This window comes from Sminthopsis crassicaudata, chromosome 6, assembly GCF_048593235.1.
Source record: "Sminthopsis crassicaudata isolate SCR6 chromosome 6, ASM4859323v1, whole genome shotgun sequence".
Lineage (NCBI taxonomy): Eukaryota > Metazoa > Chordata > Mammalia > Dasyuromorphia > Dasyuridae > Sminthopsis > Sminthopsis crassicaudata.
Genome location: NC_133622.1, coordinates 9,335,401 through 9,355,715, shown reverse-complemented (window position 1 = coordinate 9,355,715; position 20,315 = coordinate 9,335,401). Strand labels below are relative to the sequence as shown.

Here is a 20,315-nt window from a genome sequence, read left to right as displayed (position 1 = left end):
ACTTCCTTCTCTTTGTCCCACCAATCAAGTCAGCACAGAACAGCTGGGGAGGGTCAACCTTAAACAAGTTAATAGGGAACCGTCCAATTGGCAATTAGTCTCACGTGCTTCATTATCCAAGTGCATTGCTCAGTTCTAGCCCTTTACATCTCCGGCTTTCTTTTGTTTTAGACCACAGGAGGTTGCGCCATCCCTGACTTTTCAGGGAGATGAGAACCCCAAAAAGGAGGTGATCACGCCCCCCCCTGACTTCTCAGGAGTGGAGATGAAAGCACTAAAAAGGAGATAATCACACCCTCCCTGACATCTCAGGAAGGGAGATGAAAAGCACCAAAGAGAAGTGGGGATTTGCTAGCGGGTTTCTGGATTGAAGGGCCTTATTAGAGACAAGTATGCACAAACCCATCAGCATGGGAGTTATTACACAAGCACATAGCAATAACGCAGAGGCTATTAGTGGTGACTCTCCCTACAGTCAGTGCAGACTCGATGTGGTGTAACAAACAGGAATTGTACATGCAAGGAGTGATATAACAAACAATATAAATTAACATGGTATTGTAAGAGATTTCCAGAAGTCCTAGAAGGAGGGTATGTGAACACCAGACACACATACCCCTTCTTCAGCAACCAAGAGATAGTCCAAAACCAATCTATTGTCCATTGCTTCACTGTTAGGGAATCCAATGATCCCCACAAGTTTTTGAAGTCCAGCAACAGTCTTATGATGCCTCAGAGAATCCAATAATTCCTGAGGATTTTCAAGTCCTACAATAGTCTTATGATGTCTCAGAGAATGCAATGATTCCTGAGGACTTTCAGTCCTACAATAGTCTTATGATGTCTCAGAGAATCCAATGATTCCTGAGGATTTTCAAGTCCAACAGTTTTTGATGTCCATGGGTCAAACGCCATAACTGCCAGGTTCTTTCAGTGGTGGGCACAGTCAGCAACAGAACCACCCGATGTTTCTTGGGCCTTCTCCTTCGTTTCAAGGGTCTGCTCTGTCTCTCTCCGATGGACAAGGCGAATACGGCTCGTTGGCACCCATCTGATTCCTTCTCCATCTGTAGAGATACAAGCAAACCCTCTCCCCCAGGCAGTTAACCTATCTGGTCCCTTCCATTCACCACTTTCTGGATCTCTCCACATCACCTGGCGATTATCTAAGGACAGTGGAGATGCTCGCACTGGACACTGCCCTTCTGGTGGGTTATAAAACCTGTCTGCCGGAGCCAGTGCATCTTTGTCAAAAATTAGAAAATTAATGGTATAGAGAACTAAATTTAGAAGTTCCCTAGGGCTACCTGTGGCTCCCCCTTTCTTTTGTTTTTGGAGGAGTGTCTTAATATCTCTGTTTCTTCTCTCTACTATTGCCTGCCCTTGAGGATTAAAGGGTATGCCCGTGGTATGTAAAATCTTGTACTGTGCACAAAAGTGTCTAAAATGTTTAGATGTATATGTAGGTCCATTGTCTGTTTTTATTGCTTGTGGAACACCCATAATTGCAAATGCTTGTATAAGGAATTCAGTGACCACTCGGGCTGTCTCTTTTGCTGCTGGCATTGCAAATGTGAATCCTGAAAAGGTGTCTACCACGACATGGATAAAAGATAGACGACCAAAAGATTTATAATGGGTCACATCCATTTGCCAAATTTCATTAGGTCTCAAACCACGAGGGTTCTTCCCTGGAGGGAGTGTAGGAGCATGGAAAGGAAGGCAAGCTGTACAGGCTTTTACTCTGCTCCTAGCTTCTTCTCTTGTTATTCCAAACTGCAAACGTAAAGCTCGGGCAGCCTGATGATATTGAGAATGAGACTCTTGTGCTTCTTGAAATAAAGGAGTACTAGCCAGCATGGTTAGAAGGCTATCTGCCTTTGAATTACCATCAAAAATAGGACCTGGAAGTCCACTATGGGAGTGGACATGCAAAATATAAATCTTACCTGGATGCTTTCTCACTTGCTCTTGAAGCTCTTTAAAGAGCTGATATATATTGGAGGCTACAAATTTTATTTGGGCTGTGGCAATTCTTTGTACCACACCTACTGAATAGGCTGAATCAGATATTATATTTATGTCTCCCGGATAATAAGCAAGAGCAAGAATGATTGCATACAATTCATTCTGCTGAGTGGACTGAAAAGGGGTTCTGATTACTTTCTTTATAGTTAAGTCACGAGAATACACAGCGCAAATATTATGTTTGGATGCATCTGTAAAGATAGTTGGTCCTTTAAGAGGAACTTTAGAAACCTTTTCTTCAAGAATCCATTGCCAATTATGTAGCAGTCTGGTTATCTTTAATGGAGACCCGTGTACAAAATTTTGGAGCCATGGTTAATAAAATTTGCCACTCTGGGATGGTTTCGCAGCACACATTAACTTGTGCATTAGTATAAAAGGTATATATCTTGTCAGGTCTTGTCCCAGATAACTGTACTGCTCGTTTAATGGCCTTTAATAAAATTCTAGCCACAAGCACTGGGTGAGGAATAAGGCTTTGTTCTGGTTGTGCTGGGAGGTTCACCCACTCTATCACACTGTCTCCTTGATGAAGGACTGCTGTGGGGGCCTCTTGTGTAGCAAAAACTGATATTTCCAAGGGTTTTTGAGTGACTCTTTCAACCACATTGGATAAAGCCAGTTCAACTTGTCTCAAAGCCTCTTGAGCTTCTTTTGTAAGTTGGCGTGGTGAATTTAAAGCCCTGTCTCCCCTTAAAATGTCATATAATGGTTGCAATTGACAGGTAGTCAAGCCTAGCACGGGACGCATCCATTGGATATTTCCTATCAATTTCTGGAAGTCATTTAAGGTGTTTAGCTTCTCTGTTCTTTTTTTTTTTTTTTTATTATATATATATATATTTTATAATATTATCCCTTGTATTCATTTTTCCAAATTACCCCCCCTCCCTCTATTCCCTCCCCCCGACGACAGGCAATACCATACATTTTACATGTGTTACAATATAGTCTAAGTACAATACATGTGTGTGAATATCATTTTCTTGTTGCACAATAAACATTAGAATCCGAAGGTACATGCAACCTGGGCAGACAGATATTAGTGCTAACAATTTACATTCCCCTCCCAGTGTTTCTTCTCTGGGTGTATCTACCTCTGTCCATCATTGATCAACTGGAAGTGAGTTGGCTCTTCTTTATGTTGAAGATTTCCACTTCCATCAGAATACATCCTCATACAGTATTGTTGTTGAAGTATACAGTGATCTTCTGGTTCTGCTCATTTCACTCAGCATCAGTTGATTTAAGTCTCTCCAACCCTCTTTGTATTCCTCCTGCTGGTCATTTCTTACTGAGCAATAATATTCCATAACTTTCATATACCACAATTTACCCAACCATTCTCCAACTGATGGACATCCATTCATCTTCCAGTTTCTAGCTACAACAAAAAGAGCTGCCACAAACATTTTGGCACATATATGTCTCTTTCCGCTCTTTAGTATTTCTTTGGGATATAATCCCAGTAGTAGCGCTGCTGGGTCAAAGGGTATGCACAGTTTGATAACTTTTTGGGCATAATTCCAGATTGCTCTCCAGAATGGCTGGATTCTTTCACAACTCCACCAGCAATGTATTAGTGTCCCAATTTCCCCACATCCCCTCCAACATTTGTCATTATTTGTTCCTGTCATCTTAGCCAATCTGACAGGTGTGTAGTGGTATCTCAGAGTGGTCTTAATTTGCATTTCTCTGATCAGTAGTGATTTGGAACACTCTTTCATGTGAGTGGATATAGTTTCAATTTCTTCCTCTGAGAATTGTCTGTTCATATCCTTTGACCATTTATCAATTGGAGAATGGTTTGGTTTCTTATAAATTAGGGTCAGTTCTCTATATATTTTGGAAATGAGACCTTTGTCAGAACCTTTGTTTTTAAAAATATTTTCCCAATTTGTTACTTCCCTTCTAATCTTGTTTGCATTAGTATTATTTGTACAGAAACTTTTTAGTTTGATGTAATCAAAATCTTCTATTTTGTGATCAATAATGATCTCTAGTTCTCCTCTGGTCATAAATTCCTTCCTCCTCCACAAGTCTGAGAGGTAGATTATCCTCTGTTCCTCTAATCTATTTATTATCTCCCTCTTTATGCCTAAATCATGGACCCATTTTGATCTTATCTTGGTATATGGTGTTAAGTGTGGATCCATATCTAATTTCTGCCATACTAATTTCCAGTTTTCCCAACAGTTTTTTCCGAATAATGAATTTTTATCCCTAATGTTGGAATCTTTGGGTTTGTCAAAGATTAGATTGCTATAGATGTACCCTTTTTTGTCCTTTGTATCTAATCTGTTCCACTGATCTACCGGTCTATTTCTTAGCCAATACCAAATGGTTTTGGTGACTGCTGCTATATAATATAGCTTTAGATCAGGTACACTTAGACCACCTTCCTCTGAGTTTTTTTTCATTAGTTCCCTTGCAATTCTTTTTTTTTTTTTTTTTTTTTAACAATGAATATTTATTAAGGGGCACCATGCCCTTGAGATGTTTACAATGCAGTTCAGGAAAGACAAATACAGAAATATATCAATAAGGATATAAAAGGCCATATATATATTATGAGAACATAAATAATATGGAGTGTCTCTTTGTGACTTTCATGAAGTAAAAGCTTATTAATATGATAGTGGTTTGTTACCATAGTAAATAAATCAAAATAATTATAATTTCTTATTCTCTACTTTTACCCATTCTTTTCCTCTAAAAGCAACTAAAACAATATAATTTAATAGGTAAAACAAAATCTGTTTTTCTTCTGATTTCATGAGCTTAAATTTTCTTTTTTTTTTTTTTTTTTTTAATTTTTTTTATTATATATATATATATATATATATTTTATAATATTATCCCTTGTATTCATTTTTCCAAATTACCCCCCCTCCCTTATTCCCTCCCCCCGACAACAGGCAATACCATACATTTTACATGTGTTACAATATAGTCTAAGTACAATACATGTGTGTGAATATCATTTTCTTGTTGCACAACAAACATTAGAATCCGAAGGTACATGCAACCTGGGCAGACAGATATTAGTGCTAACAATTTACATTCCCTCCCTGTGTTTCTTCTCTGGGTGTATCTACCTCTGTCCATCATTGATCAACTGGAAGTGAGTTGGATCTTCTTTATGTTGAAGATTTCCACTTCCATCAGAATACATCCTCATACAGTATCGTTGTTGAAGTATACAGTGATCTTCTGGTTCTGCTCATTTCACTCAGCATCAGTTGATTTAAGTCTCTCCAACCCTCTCTGTATTCCTCCTGCTGGTCATTTCTTACTGAGCAATAATATTCCATAACTTTCATATACCACAATTTACCCAACCATTCTCCAACTGATGGACATCCATTCATCTTCCAGTTTCTAGCTACAACAAAAAGAGCTGCCACAAACATTTTGGCACATATATGTCTCTTTCCGCTCTTTAGTATTTCTTTGGGATATAATCCCAGTAGTAGCGCTGCTGGGTCAAAGGGTATGCACAGTTTGATAACTTTTTGGGCATAATTCCAGATTGCTCTCCAGAATGGCTGGATTCTTTCACAACTCCACCAGCAATGTATTAGTGTCCCAGTTTCCCCACATCCCCTCCAACATTTGTCATTATTTGTTCCTGTCATCTTAGCCAATCTGACAGGTGTGTAGTGGTATCTCAGAGTGGTCTTAATTTGCATTTCTCTGATCAGTAGTGATTTGGAACACTCTTTCATGTGAGTGGATATAGTTTCAATTTCTTCCTCTGAGAATTGTCTGTTCATATCCTTTGACCATTTATCAATTGGAGAATGGTTTGGTTTCTTATAAATTAGGGTCAGTTCTCTATATATTTTGGAAATGAGACCTTTGTCAGAACCTTTGTTTTTAAAAATATTTTCCCAATTTGTTACTTCCCTTCTAATCTTGTTTGCATTAGTATTATTTGTACAGAAACTTTTTAGTTTGATGTAATCAAAATCTTCTATTTTGTGATCAATAATGATCTCTAGTTCTCCTCTGGTCATAAATTCCTTCCTCCTCCACAAGTCTGAGAGGTAGATTATCCTCTGTTCCTCTAATCTATTTATTATCTCCCTCTTTATGCCTAAATCATGGACCCATTTTGATCTTATCTTGGTATATGGTGTTAAGTGTGGATCCATATCTAATTTCTGCCATACTAATTTCCAGTTTTCCCAACAGTTTTTTCCGAATAATGAATTTTTATCCCTAATGTTGGAATCTTTGGGTTTGTCAAAGATTAGATTGCTATAGATGTACCCTTTTTTGTCCTTTGTATCTAATCTGTTCCACTGATCTACCGGTCTATTTCTTAGCCAATACCAAATGGTTTTGGTGACTGCTGCTATATAATATAGCTTTAGATCAGGTACACTTAGACCACCTTCCTCTGAGTTTTTTTTTCATTAGTTCCCTTGCAATTCTTGACCTTTTATTCTTCCATATGAATTTTGTTGTTATTTTTTCTAGGTCATTAAAATAGTTTCTTGGGAGTCTGATTTGTATAGCACTAAATAAATAGATTAGTTTGGGGAGTATTGTCATCTTTATTATATTCGCTCGGCCTATCCAAGAGCACTGAATGTCTTTCCAATTATTTAAATCTGATTTTATTTTTGTGGCAAGTGTTTTGTAATTTTTCTCATATAATTCCTGACTTTTCTTTGGTAGATGGATTCCCAAATATTTTATACTCTCAACATTTGTTTGGAATGGAATTTCTCTTTGTATCTCTTGCTGTTGCATTTTGTTAGTGATATATAAAAATGCCGAGGATTTATGTGGATTTATTTTGTATCCTGCCACTTTGCTGAAATTTTGAATTATTTCTAGTAGCTTTTTAGCAGAGTCTTTGGGGTTCTCTAAGTATACCATCATGTCATCTGCAAAAAGTGATAGTTTAATTTCCTCATTTCCTACTCTAATTCCTTGAATCTCTTTCTCGGCTCTTATTGCCGAGGCTAGCGTTTCTAGTACTATATTGAATAGTAATGGTGATAGTGGGCAACCTTGTTTCACTCCTGATCTTACTGGGAAAGGTTGCAGTTTATTTCTATTGCATATTATGCTTACTGACGGTCTTAAAAATATACTCCTGATTATTCTAAGGAATAATCCGTTTATTCCTATACTCTCAAGAGTTTTTAGTAGGAATGGATGTTGGATTTTGTCAAATGCTTTTTCTGCATCTATTGAGATGATCATATGGTTCTTATTAATTTGATTATTAATATGGTCAATTATATTAATAGTTTTCCTAATATTAAACCAGCCCTGCATTCCTGGAATAAATCCTACTTGATCATAGTGTATTATCTTGGAGATGATTTTCTGAAGTCTTTTTGCTAATATCTTATTTAAGATTTTAGCATCAATATTCATTAAGGAGATTGGTCTATAATTTTCTTTCTCAGTTTTCGGTCTACCAGGTTTAGGTATCAGTACCATGTCTGTGTCATAAAAGGAATTTGGTAGGACTCCTTCATCCCCTATTTTTTCAAATAATTTATATAACATTGGGGCTAATTGTTCTTTAAATGTTTGGTAGAATTCACATGTGAATCCATCTGGCCCTGGGGATTTTTTCCTGGGGAGTTGATTAATAGCTTGTTCTATTTCTTTTTCTGAAATGGGACTATTTAAGCAATTTATCTCTTCCTCTGTTAATCTAGGGAGCCTATATTTTTGGAGGAAGTCATCCATTTCACTTAAGTTATCAAATTTATTGGCATAAAGTTGGGCAAAGTAACTCCTTATTATTTCTCTAATTTCCTCTTCATTGGTGGAAAGATCCCCCTTTTCATTTGTAAGACTATCAATTTGATTTTCCTCTTTCTTTTTTTTGATCAAATTTACCAAAGGTTTATCTATTTTATTGGCTTTTTCATAAAACCAACTCTTGGTTTTATTTATTAATTCAATAGTTTTTTTACTTTCAATTTTATTGATTTCTCCTTTTAATTTTTGTATTTCGAGTTTAATTTTTGGTTGGGGGTTTATAATTTGGTCTTTTTCTAGCCTTTTAAGTTGTAAGCCCAATTCGTTAATCTTCTCTTTCTCAATTTTCTTCAAATAAGCCTCTAAAGATATAAAATTTCCCCTTATTACCGCTTTAGCTGCATCCCAAAGATTTTGATATGATGTCTCATCATTATCATTATCTTGGGTGAAATTGTTAATTGTTTCTATAATTTGCTCTTTCACCCAGTCATTCTTTAAGATGAGATTATTCAGTTTCCAATTACTTTTTGGTCTATTTACCCCTAACTTTTTACTGAATGTAGCTTTTATTGCATTGTGATCTGAGAAGAAGGCATTTATTATTTCTGCCTTCCTACATTTAATTTTGAGATCTTTATGTCCTAGTATATGGTCAATTTTTGTATAGGATCCATGAACTGCTGAGAAGAAAGTATATTCCTTCCTATTGCCATTCAGTTTTCTCCAAAGGTCTATCATACCTAGTTTTTCTAATGTTCTATTTACTTTTTTAATTTCTTTCTTGTTTGTTTTGTGGTTTGATTTGTCTAAATCTGAGAGTGCAAGGTTGAGATCTCCCACTATTATAGTTTTACTGTCTATTTCTTCTTGCAGTTCTCTTAACTTTTCCTTTAGAAAGTTAGATGCTATACCACTTGGTGCATATATGTTTAGTATTGATATGGCTTCATTATTTATGCTACCTTTCAGCAGGATATAGTTTCCTTCCTTATCTTTTTTAACGAGATCTACTTCTGCTTTTGCTTGATCTGAGATAAGGATAGCTACCCCTGCTTTTTTGGCTTTACCTGAAGCATAATAGGCTCTGTTCCAACCTTTTACCTTTACTCTGTATGTATCTCCCTGCTTTAAGTGTGTTTCCTGTAGGCAACATATTGTAGGGTTCTGCTTTTTGATCCAATCTACTATCCGTCTCCGTTTGATGGGATCGTTCATCCCATTTACATTTACAGTTAAAATTACTAATTCTGTATTTCCTGCCATCGTATTATCCCCAGATTATGCTTTTTTCCCTTGACCCCCCTGATCCCCCTCCCCGATATTTAATTTACAGACCCCCCTTGTGACGCGCAACCCTCCCTCTTTTTTTTTTTTTTTTTTAGGATCCCTCCCCCCTCCCTCCAAGTCCCTTCACTTATTCTCCTTTTCCTTTTCCCTTTTCCTCTCCCCCCTTTTAATGAGGTGAGAGAAAATTCTCTGAAAAACAAATATGTTAATTATTTACTCTTTGAGCCTCTTCTGATGAGAGTAAGATTCACACAATGATTCTCCCCCTCACTAAGTTCCCTCAGATATGGTGTATTTTCTATGTCTCTTCCTGGGATGTAGTTTCCCTCTTTTTATCACTCCTTCCCCTTTTTCTGAACCGACCTCCTTCCCTTTACTACACCCCCCTTTTTTTCTTTTATATCAGTAAAATCAAATTATCCTTGAGTATTTTTTATATACCCACAACAGAGTTACAGTTCTCAAGGGTTCTGTGTACCTTTTTCTGTTTCTCTTCAGTCTTGTGGATGTAGATCAAATTTTTTGTTTAAGTCTGGTTTTTTTCTTAGAAACATATAGAATTCCTCTGTTTCATTGAATGACCATCTTCTTCCATGGAAAAAGATGCTAAACTTAGCTGGGTAGTTCATTCTTGGTTGCAGTCCTTGATCTTTTGCCTTACGGAATATCAGGTTCCAGGCCCTTCTATCTTTTAATGTGGAGGCAGCCAGATCTTGGGTGACCCTTATTGTGGCACCTTGGTATTTAAATTGTTTTTTTCTAGCTGCTTGCAGGATTTTCTCCTTTGTGTGGTAATTCTGCAGCTTAGCCACAATATTCCGTGGTGTTCTTTTTTTAGGGTCTATTTCAGAAGGAGTTCGATGAATTCTTTCCACATCTACTTTCCCTTCTGTTTCTATTATCTCTGGACAGTTCTGTTTAATAATTTCCTGTAAAATAGAATCTAGGCTCTTTTTTTGGTCATAGTTTTCTGGAAGTCCAATAATCTGCAGATTATCTCTCCTAGATCTATTTTCCAGGTCTATAGATTTTCCCAGTAAGTATTTGACGTTGTTCTCCAGCTTCTCATTTTTTTTGTTTTGTTTGACTGATTCTTGGGTTCTCTGTGAATCATTCATTTCTATTTGTTCCATCCTGACTTTTAAGGAGTTATTTTCTTCTTTCACAGTTTTTAGTTCTTTTTGTAAATGCCCAATTTCGTTTTTAAATGAATTATTTTGCTCTATTGAATTTTTTTCCATTTCCCTAATTTTTTTTTTTTTGAGAATTATTTTCTTTTTCCAATTCAGAAATTCTATTTTCTTGAGACTTTTTTATCTTTTCCAATTCAGAAATCCTACTTTCCTGTGTTTTTTTAACCTTTTCTAATTCACTAATTTTGTTTCCCTGCATCTCCTGTGAATTCTTTATTTTTTCCAACTCCAATTTCAGGACGTTGTTATTCTCTATCATAACTTCCCTTTCTTTTCCCCATTTTTCTTCGATCTCCCTCAATTTTTTAAGAGCTTCTTCTAGGAGAGAGTTATGTGATGGGGGGCAGGAATCGTTCCCCTTTAGGTTGTTATCTTCTGAATCTTTGCTGTTAACTTCCTCGGGGTTGGATACCCGCTCTTTCTCTGTATAGAAGGAATCTATAGTTTTTCTAGCTTTTTTGCTCATACTTAAAAAATGTTTTGGGGTCTGTCCCTGGGGTAGGAAATTATTTACTTCTTTACCAGCTTCCTCCCAGACCGGATGGATGCAGCGGCCCCTGCGCCCATGCTAAGAGAGAGCTCTGGGAGAGAGTTCCCCACCCCCTCCCTGGAAGTGCCTCAGAGGTGATTAGCACTACTGTGCTTCGAGGGCGTAGAATAGTGAAGACAGCACGAAGCCCAGCCTATGTGTCCGGGTGGGGAGTGGATGTCTGCAGCAGGTGACGTGAGAAGCCCCTGCGCTCAAACTGGAAGTGTCTGCCAGAAACCGCGGTCCCTAGTTCAAAGGTTCCGCTTCTCTGGGACTTCCTGGAGCTGAGTTCCACTCCCTCCAGCTAAGCTAGGCAGTGTGTGTTGCCTTGGGCCGTATCCAACCACTTGTCAGTCTCTTAACTATTCTCAGGAGGTAGCTGAGGCCACACCCCCTGGTGCCGATTCTCTGCTGAGTCACCCCCCAGGATCGGGGAAAATCTAATCTGAGTTTTAAAATATTTTGGCTTTCTCTTCTGAACTGCTAAATAATTAGCAGAGAAGAGCTAACAGCCTGTGCCAGATTCCTTTACCTCAGTGGCTTCTCTGATCCCAGAGCCCTTCCCAGCGCAATGGGCGCAGTGTGCCCCTACCCCACCGTCTGTGCTGGTCTTTCTTATTCCTCCCCTGAGAACTGACCTTTCCTGTTGAAACTCCAGATTCTCTTCAGCTGGTAAGTCGTGCTTCCAGTCCTTGTGGTATCTATCAGTCCTGAGCTAATTTTGAGACTTAATTTATCTAATTGGTTGTGAGGGAGTGAGGACGTTCACTGAGTCGTGTGTTTCTTCTCCGCCATCTTGGCTCCGCCCTCCCTTCTAGCTTCTCTGTTCTTAAGGAGAGTTTTTGTACTGTAAGCACCTTAGGATATACTTCATATCCTAAATATTGAAAAGGAGCATGTCTTTGAATCTTTTCTGAAGCTATGTGCAATTTATAATTCCTTAGTATTTCTATGGTTTTTTTGTAGACATGCTTCTAACATTTGTTCCTCAGGTGCACATCCCAATATATCATCCATGTAATGTAATAACATTACTTTTGGAAATGCTTTTCTTACTGGACTAAGAGCAGCAGCAACATACATTTGACACATAGTAGGGCTGTTTTTCATTCCCTGTGGCAAAACTGTCCATTCATATCTTTTATAAGGCTCAGCTAAGTTAACGCTGGGCACTGAAAAGGCAAATCTTTTCATATCCTCCTTATCTAGAGGGATAGAATAGAAACAATCCTTAATGTCTATAACCCACAGAGGCCATTCTCTAGGCAACTGAGTAGGAGATGGAAGTCCAGGTTGAAGAGTTCCCATAGTTTCCATCTGTTCATTTACCTTTCTTAAATCAGTCAACATCCTCCATTTTCCAGATTTCTTTTTTACAACAAATACTGGGGAATTCCAAGGACTTAGAGAAGGTTGTAAGTGTCCTTGGTCAAGTTGTTCCTGTACTATATCTAGTAAGACCTGAATTTTATTGTTATCTAAGGGCCACTGTTCTATCCACACTGGTGTATCAGTTTTCCACTGGATAGGAACAGGTGAAAGTGTTGGCAGGCCTTCAACAGCAGCCCTGCCTAAAAAACCGAAGTACTCATTTTTAACCCTAATTGTTGTAAAATGTCTCTTCCCCACAGATTGATGGGGATTTTTTCAACTATAAAAGGAGTAAAAACTCCTGTTTCACCTTCAAATACCCATCTTAAAGGGGTAGCACTAACTTCAGCTGCTATTGATCCTCCTACCCCAGACATGTAGGTGTCTGCCTTTTTCTTTGGCCAGTGATTGGGCCAGTTGGCACCTCTAATGACTGTGCGATCTGCACCTGTGTCCACCAGTCCTTCTAATGCTATGCCATTTATATAGATGGTGAGCATAGGTCGGTCAGCTGTCACAGCTGCTGTCCAATATATTCCTGGGTTTTTCTGCTTGGAGTTCGAACATGGGTGACTGTCACCAGGTTGCTTATTAGGAGTCTGTATCAATAAACCTGATGCTACTACTTCCCCTGGTTGATAAGTCACACATTGTCTCCCTGTGTTAGTGACTGGGATATTATCTACACATTCCCCAGTTTCCCACATCAGTGTATGAATGAACACTGTCTTGTAAGTCCTCTCAGGAGGTGAAATGGTCAAGCCTACTGTGCCTGGAGGCAAGGGATCCATAGGTTGGAGAGGAACAGATTTCACCTCTCCAGGGGGTATCTCAATTGTCCCAGCTGCATACAACTCTATCCTCCCTAATTGTAGTCCCTTTCTCCCATCATGTTGCTTCCTGGCTGACTGATTGTGTAATCCCTTTCTCCCTTCAGATGGCTTCCTGGCTGATTGGTCATGTCTGGGTATTGGACTTGGAGGCACTCTCTGGGTGTGGCATCGGCTGCCATCATGCCCCAAGTGTTTTTTGCTTGGGGCCCTGGAGCTGGGCCCCTCATCCCCTTTCCCTGAATCAGTGCCCAATGGAGTCCTCTGTTGCATTTTGGACATGGGGTTTTGGGTCTTGTTCTCCCAGCCTGTCTTCTCACTCTGTCTCTATGCCAACATGGAGCTTTCAAATGGCCTACTTTACCGCATTGAAAGCATTGACGAGTCTCTCTGGAAACCCCTTGCCAAAAGGGACCCTGTCTCCCCATGTTGGGATCTTGGGAAGTCTGCATCATAGCCTGGCTATAAAAGGTATTTGTGCCCATTGTGGCACAGCGTCTTATGATCTCCTCTAAAGGAGCATCCTTACGTAGTCCTAGTATAATCCTTCTACAAACCTCATTGGCATTGTCTCTAGCAAGTTGCCTCACCAAAGTGTCTGTTACTTCATTTTCACCATTAGCCTGTATGACAGCTGTCTGCAAACGTGCCACAAAATCGGCAAAAGGTTCATTTGGTCCCTGTACAATTTTTGTGTAGGTCTCACCCTTGTAGTTTTTACTGGGGAGAGAAGCCCATGCTTTGATAGCAGCAGCAGAAATTTGCTCAAATGCTGTTATGGAGTAATTAATCTATACCGAAGCGTCTGCATAAGAACCTACACCTATTAGTAGGTCATAGGTGATGGAAGTATTAGCTGCACTTTGACTATTTTGTTGGGCTTGAATTCTACAGAGCTCAGTAAATTCAGAAAGCCACAACAAATTTTGTCCAGGTTCTAAGCACACTTTTGCAATGACTTTCCAGTCACTAGGGGTTAAGGTTTCATAAGCCAAATTGTGTATTAACATCTTAACATAATCTGATGTAGCCCCAAAGACAGTGCAAGATTTTTTCAGGTTTTTAAGCACATCCATATTAAAAGGAGCATATCTTCTACTCTCTTGACCTGCAGAATTATACTGTTGAATCACGGGAAAAATTTGAAGTTTGAAATCATTATCTACTTCTTTTCCATTTTCAATTGCTTCAATAAACCCTCTTTCTAATCTAGTTACAGGAGTGGGCAGTTGTTGGGGGGGGGCTCTGTGTGGGAGGGGGGGTGCTGATGATGTCACCGCCCCTCCCACTACTCCTCCTCCCTCCCTCCCTGAAGGTGGAGTGGAAGTGGGTTGATCAATAATCTGCTCTCTAGGTGGGGTTGAAATTTCTTCCAGACAATCAGAGTCTACACCCTCAGATTCCTCATTCAAATCCCCTTGCCCTCTGGCAATGTCCTGAGTTTGCCTATCTTCTATCTTTAGTTCCTCATGCTTCCTCCTCTGTGCCTTTTTAGAACTTTTCCTTCTTCTAAACTCTTCTCCATAGCTAAAGTCTAATAGAATCAAGTTGTATAGATAAAATACCTCGGGGAAATTTTGACAAATCCCATTTTTTGAATAAAATTCTTTCAAGTCCCACTTGCTTCCATTTATCTATACGTAGTTTTTCTTCATTTAAGAACCAAGGGGACTCAATGAGTGTAAGAGATTATTCATTTGTGGGATGGGAACAAGTAAACTTTTCTCATCAATTATCTTAATTATATCCTCTATAGCATTGCTAGATGAGGCAGGGGCTGGGGTTGGAGCAGGGTCAGCTGAGGCCCAGGATTTACCTAACATCTGCCCCATCTCAGTTACTAGAGATTGCTGATTTAGTCCTTAACAAGGTAAGTTCCTTATTTCTATTAGAATACTCACCTAATCTCCTGGTCACAGGAGGACTTCGGTGGAAGTAGGGTGCCAGCCACACGTTGGACGCCAAAAGCTGGAACTCTATCTTTCCAGAAATCAGCGGGAGTCAGGATCACTAAATGTCTTTATTCCAGATCTTTACCTTCACCTCCAACGCCAGGTCATGAGTGCAAGTGAGCTTGAGTTCCACCACCCAAGTTTTTCTTACTCCTCCCACACAAGTCACTTCCTTCTCTTTGTCCCACCAATCAAGTCAGCACAGAACAGCTGGGGAGGGTCAACCTTAAACAAGTTAATAGGGAACGTCCAATTGGCAATTAGTCTCACCTGCTTCATTATCCAAGTGCATTGCTCAGTTCTAGCCCTTTACAGGAAGGGACAAATAAAACTCAGGAAAAAGCCGAGCCCAATCATGACCCACTGTAATGCATGATTTTTATCTGGCTTTAGGTAATTTGATAAAAATGGCCTAAGCCCCGTAGCTGGTGTCCAGGATTCAGAGACAGTTACTAGCTAATTTGGTACCCAAGGTAAGAATTCTAAAATTGCATCCTCTTTGCCTTCTGGCCTAAAGCCATCGACTGCTTCCGATAGTAAGTGCAACTTTCAGATGTTTTTCTGTGCCCCTCACTTGGGTGTACCCAAGGCAAGTGCCACGCTTGCCCTGCCCTTGTTATAGCTCTGCTGAATGTTTCTAAATGGCTCATACTTAAATGAGGCTCTCACAAGAAAGCTAGAGGCTTCCCTTTTTTGTCTAAAGAGAGAGAAATGTCAAGAACCAAAACTTTGACGGAGTTAAAACCAGGAAAATTGGTGCTCGTCCCAATGAAACTACCAAGAAGGTAACCAACTTTAATAATAATAATGATGATGATGAGAGCTAACATTTACTATGGGCCAAGCACTGAGATAAGAATGTTATAATTTTTAGCTTATTTGCTTTTCATAACAACGCTAGGAGGTGGATGCCATTAATATCTCCATTATACAGATGAGGAGACTGAGGCAAATGGAGGACAACTGGTTTGCCCCAGATCACATAGCTAGTATGGGTCTGACACTGGATTTGAATTCAGGTCTACACGATTCCAAGCTCAGAATTTATTTTATTTCCTCATTTCTCCAATGAAATCAACATGAAAAGAAAAATAAAATCCTCCTAAAAAATAGGTATATCCATGTAAAGCAATTTCCCACATTGGCCATGCCCCAAAATGTGGTTCTCATTCTGCATCTTGACTCTATCATGTCTCTGAGAGGAAGTCTTTATCTTCAATCCTTCTCCTATGAAGTGATCAGAATTCTTAAATCTTTTAAAGTTATTTTTAATCTATAATGTCATTGTAAAAGTTGTTCTCTTGGTCCTGCCACTTTACTCTGCCTCAGTTCATAAAGTTTTTCTAGTTTTCTGTGAAAATGTCCAGTTTATCATTTCTTATAGTTTAAGGATATGTCATGACATTTATGTTCCAGAATTTGTCGCAATTCTCCAAATGATGGCCATCCACTTTCAGTTCTTTGCCATTACAAAAAAGAACTGTCGGAAATATTTTTGTACAAATGACTTCTTTTCTTCTTTCTGTGATCTCTTTGGAGCATAAATGTAGTAGTGATATTGCTGGGTCAAAGGGTATATACAGTTCAGTGACTTTTGGGCCATAGTTCCACATTGCTTTCCAGAAAAGGCTGGTCTAATGCCATGAGGAAAACTCTGCACTCTGTGTATGTGTGTGTGTGTGTGTGTGTGTGTGTGTGTGTGTGTGTGTGTGTGTGTGTGTTTATTGGTTTATTGAAAATAGAGGCTTCAGGTCTTTTTAAAAATTAAATTTTTTTTTAAATTACATGAATCAGTTAGTCCCAAGTCCTACTGGTCCTCCAGCTACTTCCCTGAATCATTGCCCAGTGTGAATATTGAGACAGTTATTACTCCAATTCACTATACCTTACGGGTGCTGCAATAGAGTATTGAAAAGTGAGTCCTGGATTTGAAGTTGGAAGCCCTGAGGTTGAGTCTTAACACTGCTAGATATTAGCCATGTTATTCTAAGCAATTTTACCAAACATTGATTAACCACCACCCTCCAAGCACTGTTCCGTGCTAGTTATATGTGGAAAAAACAAAAACAGTCATTGCCTTTAAGGACTTTCTACTTCTGTTCTGTCATGGGAAAGTATCTTTGAATTCAGGCCCTCCTGACTCCAGGGCCAGCGCTCTGTCCACTATAGTGCCACCTTCCCTGACCCTCTGAAGACATTTCTAAATTAAATTGTTTAAGGAAGTTCTGATTGATTTGAAAACCAAGGAACAACTAAGAAGTCATTGGAAGAATCGCATTTTATTCTCAGCCAGTGGAGAATTGATTGTCAGAGCAGGAAGGAATTGTGCCTCTGGTCTCCACCCCTTGTGGCTAAAATGCTTCCTCTCTCTTCCCCTGGGACTCTCATGTGACACTTCTCACAGGAAGCTTTTCCCCATCTCCCTTGATTATGAGTGTTCCCTCCCTCCCCAATTTCTCCTGTATTATCTTCTCTTTGTATATGTTATTACTGCGCCTTATATCATACCTTTGATACCTATCAACTGCACAATTCTGAGTAAGTTACTGGGCTTTTTCCCCCTCTTCCACCTCTTCTCCCAAGTCCGAAAGAATGAAATCTGCTGTGGGGGGGGGGGGAGTAGTTCCGGTATGGGAAGTTCCTGGGGCTGACCAGATCACAGATGTTTTGTGGATCTGGATCACTGTTGTGGCTGCCTTTAGAATGCAAGCACCTGGAAGGAAGGAGCTGGTTGTTCTAGTCTTTGTGTGAGCAGTCTGTGGTGCCATAGGGAACATGTACTGGGTTGGATTTACAGATGAGGAGACTGAGGTCCAAAGAAGTTAATGAGTCTCAGAGCTAGTGTCCAAGTGCAGCATCGAATCCGTATTTGTGGATTTTCAGGCTGCTGTTCTCCCTACTGTACTGCACCACTTTTCTCGGCTGTTCCTGGGGAGGGTTAACGGGGCACTCATCTTGGCCCTTTGCTACTGGCGCTGAACAATGGCACAGGGAAGCACTTTCAGAGCAAGGGAGGTGGACCTGCGATTCCCAAAAGGCCATAGATTTGTGTGCATTTCTGGGATCACAATCTGGCCCAACAAGACTTTATTGTGATGCACAATATCTTTGTCAAGCCCTGCTCTCCTTTGCCAAGGTCAAGTCCCTCACACTCGTATACCTTTATCTCCGAGTTCAAAACATACAGTTGTCTGTTAGAGATGAAGGCCCGGATCTCAGGAGGGAAGCTGGAGCTAGATTCCCACCTGGGCAGCAACTACATAGAGATGAGTGCTCGGAAATTGCAAACAAGGGAGAGAAAAGAGGGGCTCCAGACAGAGCTTAGGAGCTCAGCTCCCTTACCATCACCATCATCAGCAGTGAGCATGTATTAAGCACTTACTGCATGCCGAGGACTATGCATTGGAAATATGGAGAAACCTTTTGTTAGGTTGTTATGGGGTAAAATTACCCATGCATATGTACTGCCAAAAAAAAAAGAAAGTTATTAAAAAAAAAAAAAAAAGTTGTTATGGGGAAATAGCCTGCAAGTGGCTCTGGACACCCAAGAGGCCCCTACTCCAAGTCAGGAGACCTGCTCTGAACTCTGCCTTGGGTACCTGGTGTATGGCTGTGGGAGCATCACTTGGCATCTCCTGGAATCTCAGAGTTTTGTATGTATGAGAAATCCATGCTCCCAAATTGTGCCCCATTCTGTCTTTCCAAGGAGGAGCCTCTCCCACTCACACAGGCAAAGATGCTCCTGGGGCTTCCGGTTCCTAATGTCCGGGTGTCCAGGGGCTCAGGAGGGAGGCCGGGGATGGCTTCCAGGTCCAGGGGAGAAGCTGGACTGGGGGAGCAGTGGAATGAGCACTGTTACCTAAGCACCTGGGGCCACATCTCAGAATACTTATTATCTCTAGTACTTATTATCAGGGTGGCCTAGGGCTCTGAGTCCCTCCCCTTCGGTCTCACCTGTAAATTGAGGGGATTGTTAATATAACTAGAAGGTGGTGATAAGGGGTAGCTTGACTAACAGTCAAAAGACTTGGCTTCAAGTCCTGCACTCCTAAATCTGGGGAAATTTCTTAAACCCTCCGAGCCTTGTTTGTTCCACCTGTAAAGTGGGGATAATCACACGCCCAGGACAGAGAAGAAGAGCCCGAGTCCACCTGAGTGAGAGCAATAGCGATTGAGCAAAGACCCTCGCCGGAAGAGCTCTGACACTTGGCTGTTTTCCCCTGGGAAGCACAGAGCTCAGACCCCCTGGCGTCTGCCTTCCAGGGAGATTAGGAGCCTAAATGAGAGGGCATTTATGAAGAGCTTGCAGCCACACGGAAGAAAGGTGCGATCTAATTATTTATTATTATTATTAAAGTGACTAATGCGGAGGACTGCGGGCTTTTGCTCTTCCCAGTCTTGGGTTTTAGTGCTTTGGGTTGGGGTGAAGGCTGCACTTTTTTTTTCTCTTGCCCAGGGTCCCCCAGCGAATGCTGCACTTTTAAGTCAGCCTTCAGTTGAGACTTTGCTGCCAAGAGCATTTGTCCCTTCCATCCTGCCATCTTCTGCGCCGGAAACAGGAGTCTCGGCATCTCCTGAGAGCGTCTGGCTTTTACGTTCATTCGCGTCGCCCGTAGGTTAGGCACAAGCAGCGGCTTCTCCTGTGACAGTCCCTCCCTGCAGCAGGCGATTCTGGAGGTGTTCGTTTATTTTTTAAGTTGATTTTTAAAAATCACACACGCACAAATATGATTTCCCAGGGAAAGCCCAAAACCAAACGGAGGGGCCGGCGTGGCAAGTGGCCCGGTGGCGACCACTGGTTTGTGAGGGTGGCGACAGGAGCCGAATTTCCGCACTGAGTTATTGTCCCCGGGCACCAGGGGGATCCTGCGGCCCGCGTGACTCTGAATGGCGGCGGGAAGACCCTTATCCACGCCCCCCTTAGCTTTCTGTTGGCTCCTGGACAGAAGAGGAAGTGACTGGCGCTGCCCGCGGGAAAGAAGGGCCCAAAGAGAGGAAACTTGCACCCGGGCCATCTGGCAGGAGCCACACTCGCCCACGGGCTCCAGAGGGGGGGAGCCGGCTCCGCCGAGGGCCGCTGTGGGGGTGCTGGGGTGAGATGGGGGGAACCTCAAAAAGAGGCGGAGACAACAGGAAAACTGGCGCATCTCCTGAGTGACACACACGCATATCCCGTGTGTGTGTGTGTGTGTGTGCGCGCGCGCGCGCCCGCACGGGATAAGTGGGATACAATCAGTAGCATGAGCTTTGAGGAGTGGGAGCAGATTTTTGGTAGAAGGGAAAATTTCAGCGGGACCTGAAAGGGGGAAGCCGGAGTAGGGACGCGGGGGACGCCAGTCATGCGCTCTAGAGGTGGCGGGCCTTCCGGCGGAGCAGCGCGGACACCGCT

The 20,315-nt window shown here is 40.9% G+C and overlaps 1 pseudogene; it reads right to left on the bottom strand.

Annotated features, from left to right (window-relative positions):
* The window catches only part of LOC141546337 (RNA polymerase-associated protein RTF1 homolog pseudogene), a 31,700-nt pseudogene extending 11,627 nt beyond the window's left edge, over positions 1-20,073 (bottom strand).
* Between the last annotated feature and the right edge of the window lie 242 nt (positions 20,074-20,315).